Source organism: Dreissena polymorpha, chromosome 1, assembly GCF_020536995.1.
Source record: "Dreissena polymorpha isolate Duluth1 chromosome 1, UMN_Dpol_1.0, whole genome shotgun sequence".
Classification (NCBI taxonomy): Eukaryota; Metazoa; Mollusca; class Bivalvia; order Myida; family Dreissenidae; genus Dreissena; species Dreissena polymorpha.
In genome coordinates, this window is record NC_068355.1 from 205146268 (window position 1) to 205164511 (window position 18244).

Genomic DNA, 18244 nt, shown 5'->3' on the forward strand with positions numbered 1-18244 from the left:
AATGGTGTACTGGTACATAATAACAGTTTAATGAATAAACATATGTTCAGTATATTTACTGCTCAATTTGGTCACATAACTAACAGAAAAATTGTTTTAGAAAAATATTCATTATTATAAAGTAATTTGTGAGTGGGATAAAGAAACAAAAGACAAATTATTGGGTTTCTTCATGAAAGCAAGTAACCATTGAAAAAAAGACCTTGAAATATCATTGTTGAAATATTATCATACTTCCAAACACAAATATTGAGTCATTTTAATGCATTCTTCAAGGTTGTTTCAAACATGTCTCAAGACTCTGCGATTATCATATCACTTTTAGTTGGTTATTATATCCAACTATCCATTATATGATTGTCTTCATATTTTATACTGTAAAACTGGTATCAAGTATCAAGTAAAAAGTATCAATAATTGTTTGTCTAAAAACCTTGAGTATTCAATGTTTAATGATTTTGTAGGTTTATGTTTTAAGTCAACATATCTTGAATTTTCTTGATATTAAGTTTGGAATTTATCATGAAATCTCATTTTCTTGCTCATAAACCCTAGCTCTCATTAGAGCAAAAGTTCTGACTAAATTTCATCAAGAGTGGACAAAACATGTTACTTCTAGAGCGTTAAGAAGCTTTATTTGTATATGACATATAGTCAGTTATAATTAGAGTTATAGTCTCAATACGATTTCTACATATTCGTATTAGGAAAACTGTTTCGCCACTGGCGGTCATGTTTTTGACGAACCAAAACCATTTTCTAATTCGTATGAGCTATCATAAGAGAACATGTTCTGGCCAAGTGTCATGAAGATTGGACCAACATTCGGACTTGTAGAGATTTAGCAAGTTTTCACTTTAGCAATAAAAGGAAAACTGACCGGGCCCTCTTGTGCCCATGTTTTTGAGGAACCGGAACCATTTGCAAAAACAGCCGAGACATCATAAGAGTACATGTTCTAACATGTTGGAATAGAGCTTACAGATGTTTCTCAACATATAATTTATATAAACTTATTAAACTAATGGTATGGCTTTTAAATGTATCGACATATGTTGTTTGTCAGGCTTAATGATCGAAATTACATTTGAGTATTCCTGAAATATCATAATCAGACAAGTACATCTTTGTAACATATGTTGCTATTGTACCAGACGGCACAGTTGACTCTGTGACTATTTTGGTATATCACATTTCAAATCCATTAAAACAACATTATGTTACACTAATTACCGGTATTTCAAATAGATAAAAAATCTTCTTCCATTAAATATCCATTAGCAATAATGTTTGCAACATGTTATGATAACACGCAATTTTACGTGGACAATCGGCATGCCATCATGTTATAATATAATTTGTTAAGGCCAAAATTCTGTGAATATTGATGAGGATACGCATAGGTTTTTGTATTAATCATTGGCACAACATATGTCATTTTAAATGTACTGGAATCAATATAGATGTGCCTCTACAACTTTGTCGCTACAACATTAATGTTTGTGCTATAGGAAAATCAGAAAATGCACATAAAATGACATGGTGAATAATTGAGTAAAAGGGATGACTTTCAGATGGTCCAGTCGTCCAATAGATTTGTTTGCAGAACAATATAATCAAATTAAAAGAGAACACACGCTATTAAACCCCGAGGAAGATTGTTCCTTTGCCCATTGCATCTTGCTGCATCAAATCATAACCGTGGTTATCACAGGACTTTGTGTCATATTGCGCATTAAAAACTTGAATCAGGTGAATTTATTTGGAAAAGGGTTGCACTTGTTTTTATTTAAACACAAAGCTTTAAGACAGTATGAGCTAATTTATTGTTTGTGTTTTAAATCTACAGTTTATGACAGCATCTGACTTTTATCTACAAATGGTAATGGTTAAAATATATTGTACTGCTTTTTCAAAAAAAAAAATCAAACCCGCGTTTGCATAGCAATCAATGTATTTGACATAAAGTGTAATTAAGCTCCGTTCTTTGTGATTTTTTCATGTTTTGTGTTATGTGCTTATTTATTTGGTTTAACAATAAACACAGTATTCAGTTGAGCGTCGCCGTGGTAAAATGCACTTAATGTATCTGGGTAAAGTGTCGTCCCAGGTGTAGTCTGTATTTGTCGTTGAAAGGAAGTCTTTGCTTGCCGTATATTCATTTACAAATGTAAGGCAGAAAGTGTCTTCCCTGATAAGCCTGTGCGGACACTTTAAAGTATTTTACGCAGATGCATTTAACCAAATTTTACCTGAGCGATGCTCATTTGCATTTTTTCAGATTATAGTTAGCTATAAATGAAGTTTCAGTTTGAGTTGTACAATTGTATATACATGTACTCAATGTGTGTTGTTTGTGTAAGCTGTTAGATTAATTTGAAATCGATCTTATACAACTTTTCGAAAAAGATTGATCGGGTTGAAATGTTTTATGGAACATATCGTTTTGCGACGTTTACTTTGCGACTAAGTAACACATGCTACACGTTGATCATGCGATAGTGTTGAATTATGGTTAATATAAAGTATATTGGTGTTATGTGAATAGTTCTTTAATTACCATATCGACTAGTTTTGTTGTAAATCAGATACGCATTACCGTTTGTATGTGTAACCATATTTAAGTCTTGTCCAAGTGCATGGTAAAACATAGAACAATGACTTTGAACAGTCAAATTGCATGCGTTTTGGGCTTTACTAAGCAGCCCTAATTAAATGCATATTAATTAAATAAACATTGTAGACACAGTTTTTTCTTTGTTTCAAATTAAAATAACATACAAACGAAATGCTTTCGGGAAACAAAATTCAGGATAATGTTTAATCTCGTATAGAAATGAACTAATTGGTGATGGTAGATTCGACAAAGACTAAGACTATTGGAGTAGTCGCTATCATTTTTTTGTCAAATCAATTGATTATTCGAATCTGATATGCTTTTGCTATAGCATGTTGTCCATTTTGAATTTTTCAGTAAGACAGTAACAGAAATAATTTGACGAGACAATATTATTTAATGTGAAAATGATGTGTCTGCCTTTATATTTCATCTATGGTTTCAGCAGTGTTTTTCACTTATTTCAAGCTCAAATCAGTCTAATAAGACCAATCGCAGACGTATGCGAAATACTTAAACTGGACAGACTACTATTGTAACTGAACAGAAGAACATTTCTAGTCATATTCTGGAACCTGTAATTATAAAACCGTGAACAAATTGCAACCAAGCGAAAAGTAGCGTATAATAACGTACGACACACATCACATAGTATTGAAGACTGTATCTCAGAGATATAACGAGTGGCAAACTGTTGCATTTATGGTTGATCGCAATGTAAAATAGTGTTAAGTATGGTGAAATGTATAATGTTATGGTGTAGAGTAGTGTGGTGTAGAGTAGTGTGGTGTAGAGTAGTGTTATGTAGAGTAGTGTGGTGTAGAGTATTGTGGTGTAGAGTAGTGTGGTGTAGAGAAGTGTGGTGTAGAGTAGTGTGATGTAGAGTAGTGTGGTGTAGAGTAGTGTGGTATAGAGTAGTGTTGTGTAGAGTAGTGTGGTGTAGAGTAGTGTGTTGTAGAATAGTGTGTTGTAGAGTAGTGTGCTGTAGAGTAATGTAGTGTAGAGTAGTGTGGTGTAGAGTAGTGTGTTGTAGAGTAGTGTGGTGTAGAGAAGTGGGGTGTAGAGTAGTGTGGTGTAGAGTAGTGGGGTGTAGAGTAGTGTGGTGTAGAGTAGTGTGGTGTAGAGTAGTGTTTTGTAGAATAGTGGGGTGTAGAGTAGTGTGGTGTAGAGCAGTGGTAATCGTTCTGGTCGTCAAACTGATCATCATACTGGTCATCGAACTGGACATTATACTGGTCATCTTACTGGTCACTATACTTGTCATCACACTGGTCATCACGATGGTCATAGTACTGTTCATCATCATATTGGTCATCGTACAGGTCATAACGATGGCCATCGTACTGGTCATCATATTGGTCATCGTACTGGTCATTATGATGGCCATCATACTGGTCATCATATTGGTCATCGTACTGTTCATCACGATGGCCATCGTACTGGTCATCATACTGGTCATCATCATACTGGTCATTGTACTGGTCATCATACTTGTCATCATACTGGCCATCGTACTGGTCATCGTACTAGTAATCGTACTGGTCATCGTACTGGTCATCATAATGGTTATCATACTGGACATCATACTGTCCATCGTACTGGTCATCGTACTGGTCATCATATTGGTAATCATACTGGTAATCATACTGGTCATCGTACTGGACATCATACTGGTCATCGTACTGGTCATCGTACTGGTAATCATACTGGTAATTATACTGGTCATCGTACTGGTCGTCAAACTGGTCATCACACTGGTCATCGTACTGGACATCATACTGGTCATCGTACTGGTCATCATACTGGTCATCGTACAGGTCGTCATACTGGTCATCATACTGGTCATCGTACTGGTAATCATACTGGTAATTATACTGGTCATCGTACTGGTCGTCAAACTGGTCATTACACTGGTCATCGTACTGGACATCATACTGGTCATCGTACTGGTCATCATACTGGTCATCGTACAGGTCGTCATACTGGTCATCATACTTGTCATCGTACTGGACATCATACTGGTCATCATACTGGTAATCAGACTGGTCATCATACTGGTCACCTATACTCTATATCATACCATATGATACACTGCGTTGCATTCAGTTCCATCGCACTCTGTTCAGGTTGTATGCTATTTGCTGCTCATCAGTATCTTTAGGTTTAAAATGAAGCCTTTTAAACTCGATTCTAGTAAAGAAGATTTTAAAGTTATTAATTTGATTTTCTAAGCGACTACACAAGCCTCAATGTGCGTGTATAAGGGTAAATGGTTGAGCATGCAATAAGACTAGACTTAAATATGGTTACACATAACAACATGTATTCGAGTGTGATTCCGAGAAAAACTTGTCGAGATGGCCATTAAGGAGATATTAGCAAACTCGTTATGAATCATAACTTAAAACAGTCGCAGTTCAATATGGGACCCTGAATGCATTAGTAATAAATAAATGAAAACTTGCTTCTATAAACGAACTGTAACATGTGTTACTTGGTCACCTTACGCAAAACGAGATGTCATATAAAACGTTTCAACCCTATCATTTAATTTCAAAGCGATATATAAAATCGATTTTAAATAAACACAAAAGCTTGCTAGATCAACAACATCAAAATGCAATCCTATTTCTGGAAAAACTGGGTATAATGCATGTGCGTAAATTGTCATCCCAGATTAGCCTGTGCAGTTCGCACAGGCTAATCAAGGACGACATTTTCCGCTTTTATGACATTTTTCTTTTAACTCTAAGTCTCTTCTTAGCAAAAATCCAATTTAGGCGGAAATTGTCGTCCCTTATTAGCCTGTGTGGACTGTACAGGCTAATCAGGGACGATACTTGACGCACATGCATTATGCCCAGTTTCTGAGAACGCGACTCAAATAATAATTGCCCAGTGTTGAAGCATCTGTGGTTATTGACAAATCAGGATTTCCATGATCAATAAGCTTTTTATAATAACTTAAATTATCAATCCACCATTTCAATTCAACTTTCATTTCGCATGTGATAAACATTAATTTGGAAAAATCACCAGTAGCTTTATTCAGTGCTTGAATTTTACCAATTCCAAATTTCCGGTAAAACAAACGACCATATTCTACTGCGGAAAAACTTGAAACCATTAGACCTACAAGTCTAGCAACTGATTGAATTGTCGCTTTTAATTTGTAAAACAAAACTGAACATTCTGAGATTAAAGTATGTACTTTACATACTGGCAAAGATACTTCCATTTTCTCAGAATCAATTTCATTACCTAAAATGGTAATTTTTCTTGTGGGAATTAGAACCGATTTCGTTTCATGGATTATGAACCCTAGTTCAGTCATCAACGAAACTGTGTCAACCACATTTTTTATATGTATCACCAAGAAGTAAAGAATCATCAATAGAACCAGAATTAGAATGACCACGCATTCGCAATGCAGCAAAAACTGCTTTCATAAGTTTAGTGAAAATTCTCGGGGCAAAAGAAATACCATTTTGTAATGCACAATATTGATAAACATGACCAGAAAATGTAAATCTAAGTTTTACTTGATCTTCCTTAGCTATATAAATAGAATAATAAGCATGTTTGAGATCAACAGATGCCATAAAACAACCTGGACGTACCATTTTCAGAGCAGACTCGAAGGTGTCCATTTTAAAATGGTGATATTCAATATATTTAGTTAACTCTTTTAAGTTTAAAATCAGTCTATATTCCCCAGGTGTCTTATTGGGAACGACAAAAATAGGAAAAAGAAACATATTTTGAACATGAGAAACCTCTTCAATAACTTGTTTTTCTTGCAATTTTTGTAATTCTTGTTCCACTACAGATCTCTCTGTAGAATTGAAATATAATTCTCTACAAATTAATCTAGTTGGTCTCCTATTATCAATAAAAGGTATATGACAACTTTTTATAATATCAATGACATTTGAATCATTCGGTAATTTAGTCCAATTTTTTTTCAAAATACCGTGTTCTACCGGCTTCAAATTTATCTATAACCTGACTTATTTCTTCTGCCCCTCCCTCTGTTTTTTTGCAGGCACTGGAATTCTGTCCTCAGTCCTGATGTAACCAGGGAAACCAGGATATCCACGGCCCCGAAAACCTCTTCGGAAGCCCCGTATCCCGCGCCTATATGGCATCTTTCGATATCCTCGTCCACGAAAAAACTTTTTCCAATCTTGCTCATATCCTGTATGTCCTTGACATTTTTGTTCACATCCGTTCCATTACCATACAGGAAATCAGTGAATGGTAAACAAGAGAAGTCAAAGGATAGAACTTTGGATCTAAATCATTCCTGTGTGACTCTTTTCTCTTGTTATTTATTAACTTGTTTGACTGTCCAAGTAAAGCAAGAGCATTAGTTCCCCACTCTAACGACTGAGTGTCAACATTTTGGCCTTCTTTGTCTAACAATTTTGCAATGTTAATAGAGGCTTTCACAACATTATTCTGAATAGACTGCATTTAAGTATCTTCAGTTTGTATTTGAGGTTTCAAAAGACGCCAGATTCCTGGATTTACCCTCGTGTGTGTCAACGCCTCACAATTTACTGGCCTATGGACATCCATACTAATTTCTGTCACACGTTCTTCTGAAACACCACTTCGGAACGAAGTGTTGATAAACATAGCAAGATCATCATTGACTTCATCGTCAACTTTTTTGGAGAAAAAAAACTTGTCGGACACACCTTTGAAACATTGCCTTGAATTTTTACCAGGTTCACATTCTGACTGAACACCATATATACTAGTGTTACTACAATTCATGCCAACAGGCTGCTGTTCATGTTCGTCAATTTCAAGACCCCCTCAAACTGAACATCTGGTGTGTGGTCATACCATTCATAAAGAGTGTCAACTCTACCATTCAATTTTTCTAATTTCTCACCGTGTTGTACGACATTAGAGTTTAACTCACGCAGAATAAGGAGCACCACCTTTGTTGGATCTTTGTCAGTTTGTTGAGGTTTGTCTTGTTTTTTTCATAGGCTGTTTAGAAACAGTAGCAGACCTTCAACCTGAACAGGCACATTAATGTTCTCTTTATCGCCATTGCCACCGGAAGGGGATTTTCCTTTACTCAGTAACATTGATTCGGCCATTTCGAACCATGTGCTATAACATTCACTGCGTGACTATTCTTTAATCAATTATTCACCTTTATTTAAAAAATAAATAAATTATATTACAATAAATGCAAAAAAAATCAAGAATAACCGCGTTATTCTTATTATAATGAAAAAAAAACAAAGCATATATTATGAAAACAACAACGTTGTTTTCAATAAATTTTTGTCACGGTCACACTCCACTAAACTAGCAGAGCAATATAATTCGTCTATACACGACGAATTCTGAAAGCGCACTGACATTATGGTCACGGTTCGGCGCGCAACTCATGTGGTCTCGGAAGTAGTATGACGTAATAGAATGAGTTGTCCTGAGAAGGACTTTTTTATTTTTATTTTATACTGTACTAATGATCGATTGAACTTTGCATTTCAAACTACAAAATATACAATTCAGTATTTTTTTAACATCAAAGAATCGTAAGAAACGCGCATTGAATCTCATACAGAAATTATTACGCCGTTTTGAGTATTATGCCACGCGGTGACTGCTTTAGTTAGAAAACGCCTAATCGGATATCTCGAGCTCTCGTTATCTCGTATTGTTTCTTGTTCCCGACCTCGAGATAACGAGAGTAAACTGTATGTATTATACAATATTGTTAACAGCAGTTTTCACAAAGCAGATCCGGCTAAAACTGGCTGGGCAATATTACATGTATCTGAACATAGGAAGTTGCAAAATGACATCAAAGCTTGGCGTCAGCATGACAATAAAATAGGTACTAATTGCATGCATTAATTTCAAAAATAATTTTATGAGATACTGCCACATCTGCTCGACAGTTAACTACATTTAAATTTACAATTAATTGCATTCGTAATGTTCACAGATTGCTTAATTAGATAGTGTCACATCTGCTTAACATATACGTTCGTTCTCACAAAATCTAGACAAATAACGTTGCTGATACTCAAATTGCATTAACTTTATAATTAATGTTTGGATATATACAAATACGCTTGCTATCAAAGAAGTGAAACAAATATTATGTACATATGCATACATATAGATTGCCACATATGTGTGTCTTTGATACCATATGACTATGGAAAAGGGCCATATGAAACTATACATCATAATGCATGGCAAACATATGAATGACAACTTTTTTCATTATTTTGAAGTCAGCCATTTGATACATATACATATACATTTATATTCAATATCTAGCATATCCCCAGAACAGGAAATATTGCAAGTTGTTTTTTTATGCCCCCTTAGAAGAAGAGGGGTATATTGTTTTGCTGAATGTCAGTCTGTCCGTGGACCAGTTTGTTTCCGATCACTAACTCGTCAATGGATTGACCGATTGTATTGAAACTTCACATGTGGATTGGCATTGGACAGTAGATGACTTCTATTGAAATTGGGGTCACTAGGTCAAAGGTCAAGGTCACTGTCACAATAAGTGTGAAAATCATTTCCGATCAATAACACGTCAACGAATTGAACGATTGGCTTGTTATAACTGATTTTATTTGGCATCTCATAACAAAACACCTTTTTTTATAAGCAATCGTGTTATCATACACATAATTATTTTTTGTTCCCAAAAACCTAGAGTAATTATGGTATTAAAAAAAACTGGACAATATCCCAGAAAACAATGATACACTTAAATAAAGAGTTATAGAGAAAACCGAAAAAGGTTGAACAGATACAGAGTTAAGGAGGCAATAGAAGTCCTTGAGTAGATGAAACACTCGACAAAAGAGTTTAAAGATAAAAATGAACTTCAGTGAAAACTTTACCCGCACAACTCTAGAAGAAATCCAACATGTTTATTGAAATATAAACAATTGAAACCGGCTTGAACACTTTAGTGAAGTGTATAAAAAAATTGAGCAAGATCTGAACTATGGTCATTAACCCAATAACACAATAGCAGAATCAACAATGGGCATTGAAATAGTAAAGTGCATGGTTAAAAATGTAAGCCATACACGTTTTGTTGACGGATTCATCTTCATCTGATTATCTTAACATAACGATATTCAATTTAGTGAGCAGATTTAACAGCCGTTTGATTTGACACTTCTTTGAATGTGGTCATTTCAAAGGCTCAAGCTATAGCAAATTGGGAACCACAATGCAGATACTGCAGTGAAAATAAGAAGATTTCTGATCCGAGACACACATTATTGTTTTGTCTGGTGTGTTATGCTTCAACCCATGACAGTGCAATTAATTACGAATTGATGAAAGAAGGGGATGACGAGACCAATAAAGATATAGTTGACCAAAGGAACCTGCAAAAGGTCCCATGAAGCTACATGCTGCACTTGGGCCAGAATCTTGTACCTGGTACCAGTGTTAATTTTTATTCAAAAGCTGGTATTCGGCCCCATTCCCAAATGAAAAAAGTATATATTTGTCCCCAAAAGACAATTTTAAAGCTCTACAAGTTACACTTAATTTAAGTTCATATTTAAAACACTTTAGTTCTCATTTTTGAAGCATTTCTTAGAAAAACAAAACAACTTATTTCCCAATTTTGGTTAAAACACCGCAATTTTTTCCAATCCGAAGGGACCCGGCCCCATTCCCAAAATGGCTAAACAAACACGGTACCACTGTATGGGTGCGCAATACAAGTGTTCTTGTTCTTACTGTTTTTAAGGAGGATATTCTTATGTCACATCAAACTGTACATGGGAAAAACAAATTTGGGAAAGCAAACCGATACTGATCATTCTGATGATGTCACAATAGAAGCAGGAGAAGAAACCATTAATAGTGAGAAGAAAGGCAAAGTCATCAGAGACACATGTGCAATTTGAAAAGAGTCAGTTAGATAGGTCCATTACTATTGGTAAGATCATTGAAGCACAGCACGAAAAAACATTACATATCTTAAGCGTGTGATATTGACGATAATTACAATATCTACCATACATGTAAACGTCATTGGCAACAGTTCGAAATGTACTGATCGGTTCAACTGGCATATAAAGCAGAATAAGATTTGGACATAGCCTAAAGCTATCATAAAATAATTGTTGCCCCACAACCAACAGGGAAAACCAACAGATTTTCTCTATTCCAAATGACATGCTTGCCGTTCTTAATAATCATTTTGAACATCATTATATAATCAGACTTTGAAAATTGTTCTATATCAGGCCCGACACCACACATCAGGCGGACTCCTGTCTAAATATTCATTATGCCCCCCTTCGAAGAAGAGGGGGTATATTGTTTTGCTCATGTCGGTCCGTCCGTCCGTTTGTATGTCCGTATGTCCGTGCACCAGATGGTTTCCGGATGATAACTCAAGAACGCTTAGGCCTAGGATCATGAAACTTCAAAGGTACATTGATCACGACTCGCAGATGACCCCTATTGTTTTGAAGTCACTAAGTAAAAGGTCAAGGTCACGGTGACCCGAAAAAGCAAAATGGTTTCCGGATGATAACTCAAGAACGCTAATGCCTAGGATCATGAAACTACATAGGTACATTAACTTGACTCGCAGATGACCCCTTTTGATGTTGAGGTCACTAGGTCAAAGGTCAAGGTCACGGTGACCCGAAATAGTAAAATGGTTTCCGGATGATAACTCAAGAACGCTTATGCCTAGGATCATGAAACTGCATAGGCACATTGATCATGATTCGCAGATGACCCCTATTGATTTAGAGGTCACTAGGTCAAAGGTCAAGGTCACGGTAACCCGAAATAGTAAAATGGTTTCCGGATGATAACTCAAGACAGCTTATGTCTAGGATCATGAAACTTCATATGTACATTGAACATGACTCGAAGATGACCCCTATTGATTTTCAGGTCACTAGGTCAAAGGTCAAGGTAACAGTGACCCAAAATAGTAAAATGGTTTCCGGATGATAACTCGAGAACGCTTATGCCTAGGATCATGAAACTTCGTAGATACATTTATCATGACTCGCAGATGACCCCTATTGATTTTCAGGTCACTAGGTTAAATGTCAAGGTCACGGTGACCCATAATAGTAAAATGGTTTCCAGATGATAACTCAAGAACGCTTATGCCTAGGATCATGGAACTTCATAGGTACATTGATCATGACTCGCAGATGACCCCTATTGATTTTCAGGTCACTAGGTCAAAGGTCAAGGTCACGGTGATCCGAAATAGCAAAGGGGTTTCCGGATAATAACTCAAGAACGCTTATGCCTAGGATCATGAAACTTCATAGGTACACTGATCATGACTCGCAAATAACCCCTATTGATTTTCAGGTCACTAGATCAAAGGTCAAGGTCACGGTGACCCGAAATAGCAAAATGGTTTCCGGATGATAACTCAAGAACGCTTATGCCTAGAATCATGAAACTTCATATGTACATGGATCATGACTCGCAGATAACCCCTATTTATTTTCAGGTCACTAGGTCAAAGGTCAAGGTCACGGTGACCCGAAATAGCAAAATGGTTTCCGGATGATAACTCAAGAATGCTTATGCCTAGGATCTTGAAACTTCATAGGTACATTGATCATGACTCGCAAATGACCCCTATAGACTTTCAGGTCACTAGGTCAAAGGTCACGGTGACTTGACTCAGTAAAATGGTTTCCGGATGATAACACAAGAAAGCTTACGCCTATGATCATGAATCTTCATAGGTACATTGATCATGACTCGCAGATGACCCCTATTGATTTTCAGGTCACTAGGTCAAAAGTCAAGGTCACAGTGCCAAAAAACGTATTCACACAATGGCTGCCACTACAACTGACAGCCCATATTAGGGACATGCATGTTTTACAAACAGCCCTTGTTTTATTATCATTTAACCTTGGTGTCGAGAGGTTTTTTGCTCTTATCAACATCTACATTTTACGCTTGTGATATGTTTATACTTGACATGCATTCAAAATAATGTAATCATCATAATGTAGACTAATTTTCTTCTCAAGCTTTAACTAAGCGTATTAGTACACATGAATTTGACAAAAGACGCTCATTGCAAACCAATAGAGTCCCTGGGACGCACTTTTTGTGCATGACTGCGTATAAAGCAATAAAGCAATAAAACATTGCCTTGTATGGATTTGCTTTCATTCTAAATTTTAATTCGTTTTTACATTGATTGTTATAATTGAACCTTAACATACAATGCTTAGCCTTGGATACAATATATGGATATATTCTCAAATAATGCTCCCATCATTAGGCAGTATCCTACTTATGGCAAATAGTAAAGTATGCCTACTCTGTAATCTTGCAACTTCAAGGCAGTTGATGTAAACAGCAATACAAAATGGAAAACCTATTGTCACGGGCATCAAGTTGGTGTATGTGGTATCACTTGTTTCATTATTTCCGTGGTTGAAGGGTGTAAGGTAAACCGGGTTCAGCTTGGACGACCTGGTCTGGGTGTTCTTGAAGGGTGACAGTAAAGTCTGCGCACTTGAAACTGGAACTAGACAAAATAGACTTTGATAACAGTTCGACTTCCTCCTCCTTGTCCACTCCAGACAATACAAAACAATACGCACATAATTCATCATATCATGGCATTATAGTTATCACATATGTGTGGTCCAAAGTACTATATATTAACAATTCAAGTTGCTTGTATTTCTCTGACATGAAAACAATACAAAAATGCATATACAAATTAGGTAATACTGATTAAATATGCTATATTACATAAACTTAAATAAAAAAATACACATGTAAACGTTTCAAAATTATAATGAATGTACACAAATTTCAGAAATTATTTTGAAAACCTGCGATACCAAATATATTTGTCTTATATTTAGGGCAATTTATCTTTGCACTGTTTCTACACTAAATATGTTATATTTCACACTATTTTGCTATTGTTGATATGTGTATGCCCCTGATAGGGTGGCATATAGCAGTTGAACTGTCTGTCAGGGCGTCAGTCTGTCCGTCCGTCGGAAAACTTTTAACATTTCCCATAACTTTCGCAATATTGAAGGTAGCAACTTGATATTAGGCATGCATGTGTAATGTGTATCTCATGGAGCTGCACATTTTGAGTGGTGAAAGATCAAGGTCATCCTTCAAGGTGAAATGTAAAATATGTTGGGGGGACATAGTGTTTCACAAACACATCTTGTTTACTTTTTATTTTACATTGTAATATAAGTTGGAAACTGTGTTGATCTATGATTGTCTCACTTCTATTTCACAACACTATTTACTGTCGTTTAATGTCAACCTAGTCAATAATATTTCTGTGTGTTTTGTGTAAACTATTGGGTATTATTTTTATGCATGTTACAACAATTAAAAAGCTATTTCCTACGGTACAAATAATCAAACATTAAATCTGGTAAAATGTTGCAACTCGGCTCTGCTTGTATATGAACATGGAAAAGTCATAAACATCTTAATGTTTTGTAATTTTCAAACTAAGCGTAATTAAGTAATCTCATTACGTGGCTAGTATAAAAAACATGCAATTGTAGATCTCGTGCATTGGCAGTTATTTAAATTTAGTTGTGTTTTATTTGTTGCAGTTTCCTACCATCTCACACATACCAACACATGTTCTAGCACAGGTAAATACAAAGTTGTATGGGTTATCTGTCCAGATTTTCGTTGGGGATCAACAATCTATTAAAAATAATAAAAAAGGCATTTAATTGTTTCTATAAGAAAAATGTGGTTTTAGAGTATCTTTGTCTGATTTCAGGTTCATTGCTGATGGAAAGAACAGGGAGAGGTTCTTGCTTGAACAGTAACTGGCCATCAGTTGACTTGATAATAAGTGCACAAGACACTGCCATTGCCCATGAAAAGGCCAGAAGCCCAGGAGATAGGAACCTCTGACACACACAAGTTCCGGATCCAGAGCATCTTCAAAGGCAAGCCCTTATAGTATGTCATAAGTAAAGTGGCATCTGCCTATACAAGCAGATGAAGAATGAGTTTTGTGTAAAAAGCTTCAAAACATGTATTCACACATGTTTATGCCCCCTTTCGTAGAAAAGGGGGCATATAGTGATCAGACTGTCCGTCTGTCTGTATATCCGTCTGTCTATCTGTCTGTCTGTCCGTCTTTCCGTCACACTTTGCGTTTAGGTTTCGAAAAATGCTCATCACTTCTATGTCCCTTGAGATATAACCTTCATATTTGGTTTGCATGTGTATATGGACAAGGCCTTTCCATACGCACACAAATTTTTACCCCTGTGACCTTGAACTTAGGGTCCGCATTTAGATTTCAAAATCTGCGTTTAGGTTTCGAAAAATGCTCATAACTTTCCATACGCACACAAATTTTGACCCCTTTGACCTATGGTAACAGCTCTTGTTGTTTCAAAACTTATTGAAATAGTTAATATAGTTGACAGAAATAATTTTAACCAAATATTATAGCTGTTAATGGGAACATCCTTATAGTGTAAGCAAACACACCTTTCCATATTGAGAGGAAATTCAGGTTCAAATCCTGGTGGGGATCCCATATAAGCAGCAACTTATGTAATGTCCACATACATGTAGATTATACAAACAATATTATTTGTTGTCATAGTGTGTGGTATTTAATATGCATATTTAATTAAATAAGCAGTATTTATATTTTGTTTTAATTGATGTCATGTATCATTAGTTTAAGGGCACCATAATTAGGTTCACACTATATCAGATGGCAAAAACAAAGGCCCTTAATTCTGTCCTGGCAATATATATGATATTTATGTTTATGCCCCCGAAGGAGGGCATAGAGTGATCGGAGCGTCCGTCTGTCTTTCCGTCACACTTTGCGTTTAGGTTTCTAAAAATGCTCATAACTTCTATGTCCCTTGAGATATGACCTTCATATTTGGTATGCATGTGTATATGAACAAGGCCTTTCCATACGCACTAAAATTTTGACCCATGTGACCTTGACCTTGAACTTAGGGTCCGTGTTAAGGTTTGACAATCTGCATTTAGGTTTCCAAAAATGTCCCTTGCGATATAACCTTCATATTTGGTATGCATGTGTATATGGACAAGGCTTTTCCATACGCACAAACATTTTGACCCCTGTGACCTTGACCTTGAAATAAGGGTCCCCATTAAGGTTTCTAAATCTGCGTTTAGGTATCTAAAAATGCTCATAATTTCTATGTCCCTTGAGATATAACCTTCCAATTTGGTATGCATGTGTATATAGACACTGCCTTTCCGTGCGCACTAAAATTTTGACCCCTGTGACCTAGACTTTGAACTTAGGATCCGCGTTTAGGTTTCGAAATCTGCGTTTAGGTTTCCAAAAAACGCTCATAACTTCTATGTCCCTTGGGATAAAACCTTATTATTTGGTATGCATGTGTATATGTACAAGGCCTTTCCATACGCATACAAAATTTTGACCCCTGTGACCTTGACCTTGAACTAAGGGCCCGTGATTAGGTTTTCGAAATCTAAATTTATGTTTCGAAAAATGCTCATTACTTCTATGTCCCTTGAAATATCACTTTCATATATGGTGCGCATGTGTATATGGACAAGGTCTTTCCATACGCACATAAATTTTGACCCCTCTGACCGTGACCTTGAACTTAGGGTCCGCGTTTAGGTTTTAAAATCTGTGTTTGGGTTTCGAAAATTGCTCATAACTTCTATCAAAGCGTTTATCGCGGGCATATGTCATCCTATGGTGACAGCTCTTGTTTTAGAATGACTTTAGAAAGGAAAGGGTTCATCTTTGTGTCTACTACAGAATCAAATGTAAACATAATATATCTTACTCTATTCCAAAGTCAGGATATACGCAAATATTTAAAAAAAAAGTATTTCTTTTTCAAATATTCGTAAATGAAAATGCGTCTATGTATGCCTGAACACAGTTTAAAAATACAATGAAAATGCTATAACATACCATCACTGTTAATGAAAATGTTATGGAAAACTGCCTTCCAAAATAAGAAATTCCAAAATGCATAGTTAACTGTTGTTGTTAGAGTTCAAGGACATGAAATGGCTCGAAATAACTTCATACAACACTGAAATAATTAAACAATATATACATGTTATTTATTCTTTATTAATATATACATTTATCATGATAATATTGATGCATTTTAAATGGAATGACAAAAATGTAACATCATTGTTATGCACCAATAACATTTGGATTTTTAAGGCTGACTAAGAAAAATAAAAATCCCTTACTTCTCATGTACTTTCATAGAAGTATTACAATTTTAACTTGATTATGAGTTTCTAACTATTGTTAAACTACTGTCATAGTTTTAGCTATTTTAATGGGAATTTTGGCTGCAATAGTGGAAACTCAAATCAAAGCCTAGATAAATAAATTCAACATATATTGATTGATCAAAATATATATACTTTTAAAACATGTAATGAAATGTGTATGATTGCATTACTTCATATATGATATTTTAAGATACAACATGCTCAAAGGTGAGCTTTTGTGATAACCTTTTGTCAGTCGTCAACATTTGCCTTGTTAACACACTAGAGGACACATTTATTGTCAGATCTGCATGAAACTTGTCCAGAAGATTTGTTCAAATGATATCTTTGAGGACTTTGGAAATGGTTCTGGTTGCTTGAAAAACATGCCCACCAGGGGGCAGGGCCTTTTTTCCTTATGTGGCTATAGTAAAACCTTGTTGAAGGTTTAGATGCTACATGTATAGTCCAATCATGAAGCTTGTTCAGAATATTTTTCCCAATGATATCTTGGACGAGTTTGAAAATGGTCTCGGTTGCTTGAAAACCATGGCCACCAGTGGGCATGACATTTTTAGCTCACCTGATTGCTCAGATGAACTTTTGTGACCGGTCTTCGTCTGTCATCTGTCCGTCAATCTGTCCGTTCATCATCCGTCCGTTAACATTTGTTCGTAAACACTCTAGAGGCCACATTTCTTAGCCGATCTTCATGAAACTTGGTCAGAGGATTTGTCACAATAAAATCTCGGTCGAGTTTGAAACTGGGTCGTGCCGGGTCAAACACTAGGTCAAAAAAAAAGAAACAACTTTTAAACACTGTAGAAGTCACATTTCATGCCCATTCTTCATGTAACTTTGTCAAAATGTTTGTCTTAATGATATCTTGGTTGAGTTGAAAAATGGTTCCGGTCTGTTGAAAAACATGGCCACCAGTTGGCGGGGCAATTTTCCTTATTTGGCTATTGAGAAACCTTGTAAACACTCTGGAGGCCACATTTCTTGTCCGATCTTCATGAAATTTAGTCAGAAGATTTGTCCCAATGATACTTCGATTGAGTTCGAAACTGGGTCATGCTGGGTCAAAAACTAGGTCACTAGGTCCAAAAAAAGAAAAACGTTGTAAACACTGTAGTCGTCACATTTCATGCCCAATCTTCATGTAACTTTGTCAAAATGTTTGTCTTAATGATATCTTGGTTTAGATCAAACGTGGTTCCGGTCCGTTGAAAAACATGGCCACCAGTGGGTGGGGCACTTTTCCTAATTTGGCTATTGAGAAACCTTGTAAACACTCTAGAGGCCACATTTCTTGTTCGATATACA

The 18244-nt window shown here is 35.9% G+C and overlaps 1 long non-coding RNA gene across 1 annotated transcript in view; it reads left to right on the plus strand.

Moving 5' to 3' along the window:
• LOC127864744 (uncharacterized) overlaps positions 1–14586 on the plus strand; it is a 60956-nt gene extending 46370 nt beyond the window's left edge. The window contains exon 6 of the long non-coding RNA XR_008042264.1: positions 14421–14586. This is a non-coding gene — a long non-coding RNA (uncharacterized LOC127864744). The remainder of the gene's footprint in view (positions 1–14420) is intronic.
• The last annotated feature ends 3658 nt before the right edge of the window (positions 14587–18244 follow it).